Source organism: Mastomys coucha, unplaced genomic scaffold (assembly GCF_008632895.1).
Source record: "Mastomys coucha isolate ucsf_1 unplaced genomic scaffold, UCSF_Mcou_1 pScaffold12, whole genome shotgun sequence".
NCBI lineage: Eukaryota > Metazoa > Chordata > Mammalia > Rodentia > Muridae > Mastomys > Mastomys coucha.
In genome coordinates, this window is record NW_022196894.1 from 56037761 (window position 1) to 56043642 (window position 5882).

General features: G+C 41.0%; 1 protein-coding gene across 5 annotated transcripts in view; it reads right to left on the minus strand.

Moving 5' to 3' along the window:
- Window positions 1-5882, minus strand: part of St3gal6 (ST3 beta-galactoside alpha-2,3-sialyltransferase 6) — a 61399-nt gene that overhangs the window by 37475 nt on the left and 18042 nt on the right. For 4 of the 5 annotated variants that reach the window (XM_031364161.1, XM_031364162.1, XM_031364163.1 and 1 more), the window contains one exon: window positions 5119-5285. The gene's annotated coding sequence lies outside the window, so the exon portion shown is untranslated. Of the gene's footprint in view, window positions 1-5118; window positions 5286-5485; window positions 5874-5882 lie in introns of those variants that run through there. The other variant, XM_031364164.1, reaches the window with a different exon arrangement.

Here is a 5882-nt window from a genome sequence, read left to right on the forward strand (position 1 = left end):
TTTTTTTCTTTTTGAGACAGGGTTTCATGTAAACCCAGCTAGCCTCGGATTCACCATCATAGGAGAGGCTAATCTTGAATTCTTGATTCTCCTGCCTTTACCTCTCAAGTACTAAGATCACTGGCATGAGCCACCACAGCTGGACTGTTTCTTATTTTATTTTATTTTTTCTTCTCGCTCTGGCCCTGCTCTCTCTCTCTCCCACCCTCTCGCTCCTGCCCAAAGATTTATTTATTTATTATATGTAACTACACTATAGCTGTCTTTAGACACATCAGAAGAGAGTGTTAGATCCCATTATAGATGGTTGTGAGACACCATGTGGCTGCTGGAATTTGAACTCAGAACCTTCGGAAGAACAGTCAGTGCTCTTAACCACTGAGCCATCTCTCTAGCCTGTTTTTCTATTTTAATATTCTACAGGGAAGATAGCAGCTGCAAAAAGTATTTGATAATATAAATGTGTAATGACTATGCTTAATTTTTAGAATTAGCTTTATTATTACAGAATTTACATACAGTAATCTCATCAGTTCAGTTTTACAATTTGATAAGATTTAGAGAATGTAGGTAATCACCAATGTGAGGAGGCCAAACCTTTCCATCAAACCCCAAGTTGTCCTGGTTGCAGTTAGCTCCCTGCCCCACCTTCCTGATCCCTGGCAGCCTGCTGACATCACTATAGTCTTGCTGCTTCTATACATTCATAGAGATGCAGCCACACAGGGTATATCTTATTTATGTTAACATAATGCCTTAAAAGCACATTCATTGTTGCTGCTTTTAGTAGTACTGCTAGGTAGCATTCCACTGTGGCTAGGTATACAGGGATTGATTTATCATTCCCCTGGAAAGAGACATTGGATTTCTTTGTGGATTTTTGTTTAGTGTAAATAAGCTACAGAGAACATTCAAATATAGCTCTTTGGGCAGAAATATTTTCATGGATAATATACATGCTAGTTGGGTTTTGTCAAGAAAAAATAATTACTTTCGTCAGACTGGCTTCTGGGCATGTCTGGAAGGCATTTTCTTGCTGATGGATGTGGAAGGGCCCAGCTCACTGTGGTTCTGGGTCATATAAGAAGGCAAGCCGAGCAATCATGTGTTGGCTAGTTTTATGCTAGCTTGACACAAGCTAGAGTCATTTGGGAAGAAGGAAATGCAACTGAGAAAATGCCCCCAAAGGGTATATGCACGTACGTCATTTTTTTTTGATTGGTCAATGATTGTGGGAGGGGCCCAGCCCACTGAAGGTGGTACCACCCCTGACCAAGCTAGTCTGAGTTGTATAAAAATGCAGGCTGAGCAAGCCATGGGAAGCAAGCTCATAAGCAGTGTTCCTAGTCTCTACAGTTCCTACCTTGGCTTCTTTCAGTGATTGACTGAACCTAAAAGCCAAATAAACCCTTCCCTCCCCATGTTTGTTTTGGTCAGTATTTCATCACAGTAGCAGAAATCACAGTATGACAGTACAGTAAATATTTTTAACTTTATACGAAGGCTTTATATTATATTCTGATATCCATTTTTAAACATATTTGCTTCAGTTTAAAATGGAAATAAATATAAAAGTGTTTGACTTACTGGTGCTATTGGATAACACAATGATCGAACAAAGAATTGTATCTAATTATATCAATAGTGATAATACATAGATTATGTTCATATAGGTAAACATGATGCATATGTGCCCAAGGTTATGGGAAACGGCAGGCAGTGTGGTACTAAAGTTAAGCTACACAAAATCATTTTGGTTGTCTGTTACTGGTAAGGAAGGAAATATTCCACTTCCCTGGCACTCTAGTTCAGAGTATGAATGAATCACCAGGAAGGTAACAGAAACTTACTCTTGCCCTGAGCCTCAGAGTTGGAATCTGGACTTCTGCCTGGGTAATACATGCTTATAAAAGACTGCTGGAAGTCAGGTGAAAGGAAACAACCCCACTGAGAGAGTCCCGCCCTCATGCAAACTTGGGGTTTGAGGTTTTCAGAGTTCCTCCAACTTCTATGCCTCAGGCAAATGAACAGAATTTTCTTGGGGGAAAAGAAGTCAAATACTTTTTTGAGGATAAAAGAGAATGAAGAAAAGACCCACTCACCCTAGCAAGCAAACCACTGCCCCATACTTCTACTCATGTTTTGAGAAGAAAATATGTAGAACCCCTCTTGAACCTGTGTTCAATCCCCAGGACCCACATGGCGAAAAGGAGAAAACCAACTTCCACAAGTTGTCCTTTGGCTACTTGTCACACACACCACCACCACCACCCAATTAAATAAAAATGTAACTTAAAGGTCTTTTTATAAAGCTCCAAATGAATCACCATTCATAAACTGACAACAGTATTTCTGGTTACTGCTATGTGTACCGGGGATCCAGGAAGTAATGGAGTCTGAGCATAGCAGAGAATTTTCATGTGGATTAAAACCCTACCCCGTAGCACAATTCCTGCCTCATAGTGATGGCTCAGTGATACGTACTTATTCAAGAATAAACAAATCAATAAGGAATGAATGATACTGCTGACATCACTGCTCTTTCTTTTGTCGAGGTCTCTGATATCTAAGGTGTTAAGTACCCAGCCCACTTCCCTCTGGGTGGTGCCAAGAGAGCCTGGTACTTTCATGCCACTCTTCTCTCTGTCTGTGCATCTCCATCTCCACTTTCACCTCTGCCCATCCACACTCAGGCTCAGGCTGCTATCTTAACCTTATTTCCCAAATCTTCCTTCTCACTCCTCACTCAGCTTTTTTTTTTTTTTTTTTTTTTTTTTTTTTTTTTTTTTTGTTTTTGAGACAGGATTTCTCTCTATAGCTCCGGCTGTCCTGGTACTCTGTAGACCAGGCTGTCCTCGAACTCGGAAATCCGCCTGCCTCTGCCTCCCAAGTGCTGGGATTAAAGGCTTTGCTACCACTGCCCGACTACTCTTTTCTTTTGTTAACTTTTTTTGAGTATTTATTATAATTGTCTCATAGAGAAGTTCTTTTTTCCCTTGATTTCTTTTCTTTTCTTTTTTTTTAAATATTTTATTTATTTACATTTCAAATGTTATCCCCTTTCCTGGTTTCCCCTCCACAACACCCCCGTCCTGTCCCTCCTCCCCTTGCTTCTATGAGGGTTCTCCTCTACTCACCCACCCACTCCCACCTCAACACCCTGACATTCCCCTACACTGGGGCATCTTTCCTACTCTTAATGACGGCTAGTCTTCCCTTTAAGCCAGCCCACACATGAGAGCTGGCATAAAACTCCCCAAGTGCAGTCCCCATCTTGCCATGCACCCACATAAAACTTGCCCTGGTTATTTGCCACGTACACATAAAGTCACTAAGCCCACCACACAAGACTATCATAATTTGGCCCTTCCATGTACTTCATCCGTGACCCTTCCATGGTCTTCTTCAGGCAATCCTCAGTTTGCAGGCAGGCACATAACTGGGTGTTAAGGTTACCTGTTGGGTAATTGAACCCTTGGATTTGAGTCTTGGCAATTCCTCTGACGACTCAAGAGACCCTGAAACCTGCTTAGACTCTCTATGGCTCATTTTCACCTGCACCATAGGGATTAAAGATGTTACGTGACAAAAGTATATTACAAATAATAACTGTAATTTAAGCACCTGGCAGATTGGGATAACTTTTTAAATCTTATTTTAAGTTTTCTCTTACAGTTAATGAAACTGCTCATACACCAAGCCTTCCTTCAATGATGGACAATGGAGGTGGGAGTATGAAACACTATAAATAATCTCAGAAGTTCCCAAGGACCAAATTCCATGAACACAATGACTATTTAAATTTCCAGTGCTGCTAAAGCAAAATTATCCTCAATCAAGATGTGCCCCGCATAAAAAAAGATCTCCAAAGAAGAAGTACAGTTGGGCCAGCAAGATGCTTAGTGCAGTGGTTCTCAACCTTGTGGTCTCCACCACTTTGGGGGTCACATATCAGATATTCTGCATATTGAATATTTAGATTAAGTTCCATAACAGTAGCAAAATTGAGTAACAACTAAAATAAATGTATGGTTGGGGTCACTACAACATTAGGAACTATGTTAAAGGATCCCAGCATTAGGTAAGTTGAAAACCACTGACTAGTGGATGATGGTGCTTGCCACAGAGGCTGACAACCAGCATTTGATCTTTAGGACCAACATGATAGAAAGAGGAGACAAATAACTCTGCAAGCAATCCTCTGGCCTGCACACACGTGCCGTGGCATTGGTGTGCCGACACACGAACATTCATGATCATGCTCAGAAGCAGACAGATGAAAGTCTGCATGGTAGCAAATTTGCTAGTAGAAGAATACTTTCTTGATGAATCTTAATGGAACCAAAAGACTACAAGAGCACATGTTTGCTTTTAAGTAGCTGATTCCTGATGGATATTTTGCTTTAAAGCTATCACATAATTGATGAGGAGTTGGTGTATGGGAATTGTGCAAGTGGTTGGGAGAATAAGCCTAACATCTTCATTAGGGTGGTGTAATGAAAGGACTATTGATTCTCTCATTAAGTATAGAGGGAAATGGAATCTGTACAGAAAACCAGGCCCACAATGAGCAGGCCTCACACCCAAGGTTTATTGCCCATCACATTTCTCCACTATTTTTCATGTACATAATGTCCTACTTTGACCTCCGGGAGTTTTGTTACTCCCCTTATATTGACTTAAAACAGCTCCAAAGAAAGCATTTCAGGTTGAGTATAAAAATATGATTCCTGGGGCTGGAGAGATGGCTCGGTGGTTAAAAGTACTGACTGCTCTTCCAGAGGATCCAGGTTCAATTCCCAGCATCCACACGGGAGCTCACAACAGTTTGTAACTCCAAAGATCTGATGCCTTCACACAGACATGTAAAGCAAGAGTGTACATAAAATAAAAATAAATTATGTTTTAAAAAATGCTTTCTAGCCTCCATCATTTGACTTCTGAATATGCTGAGAAGGAACCAATCAGGTTATGTCTCCTAAGCCTTTTAGCCACCTGCAAACCTTGCCAGAAGAAAAACAGCTTGCAGCTGAAACACATTCACACCACTTGCAGGGAACACCAGTGTTGAAAATCATATCTAAGGAAGCTAAGAGCAGGCAGGCTGCCTCCACCAACCTGTGCTTTTAGGATGTGTTTCCTGAAGGTCCTCTCTTTCTGAAGAATGTAGTGAGGAGAGTTGGAGGAGAATGGGCTGCCTCAGGAGCCTACTGCTGACATGTGGAAGTCTTGATGCTGGAAATAATCCAAGATGAGGGTTTTTGTTGTTGCTTCACTCGTGCGTGCTGAAACAAAACACAAAGATAATACATTCAGAGAATGGTTAAGCTACAAGGAATTGAAACTGTTAAAAATAAAATAAAATGAGAAGCCTTAGACAGCTCATTAGGATTTCTTAAAAGCTGCTTTATGGCAATGTTTCGATGAGATTACCAAACACAAAACCTAAATGAGTTAAACAGAGAAACCCAAGAGCCAAGCAAACCTGCATTATATTCCTGGTCTTCCAGATTGGCTTCCCAAAGGATCCAGCTCAATCTCCTTGAAAAAATAACATCCACTTCGATTAATCCAAAGCAAGATGGAAATGAAAGATGCAACTGTCTCTCTTTACACTTACACACATGCAAAAACAAACACACAGAGGGGAGAGAGAGAAGAGGGAAGGAGCGAGGGAAGGGGAGCGAGAGCGCACCTTTATTGTTAAAGCACACAAGTGAGAGGAGTTGCAACCTCTCAAAGCCTTAAAAGGGGTAAGAATGGAAAATGGGGAAGGGTTGAGAATTAAAAACAGAGTAGAATGAACAGGACAGCATCATGGGGCAATACACAAACAATCAGCAGCCAGTGTCAGAAAAGGCCATGAGCCACTTCCTAAAAAA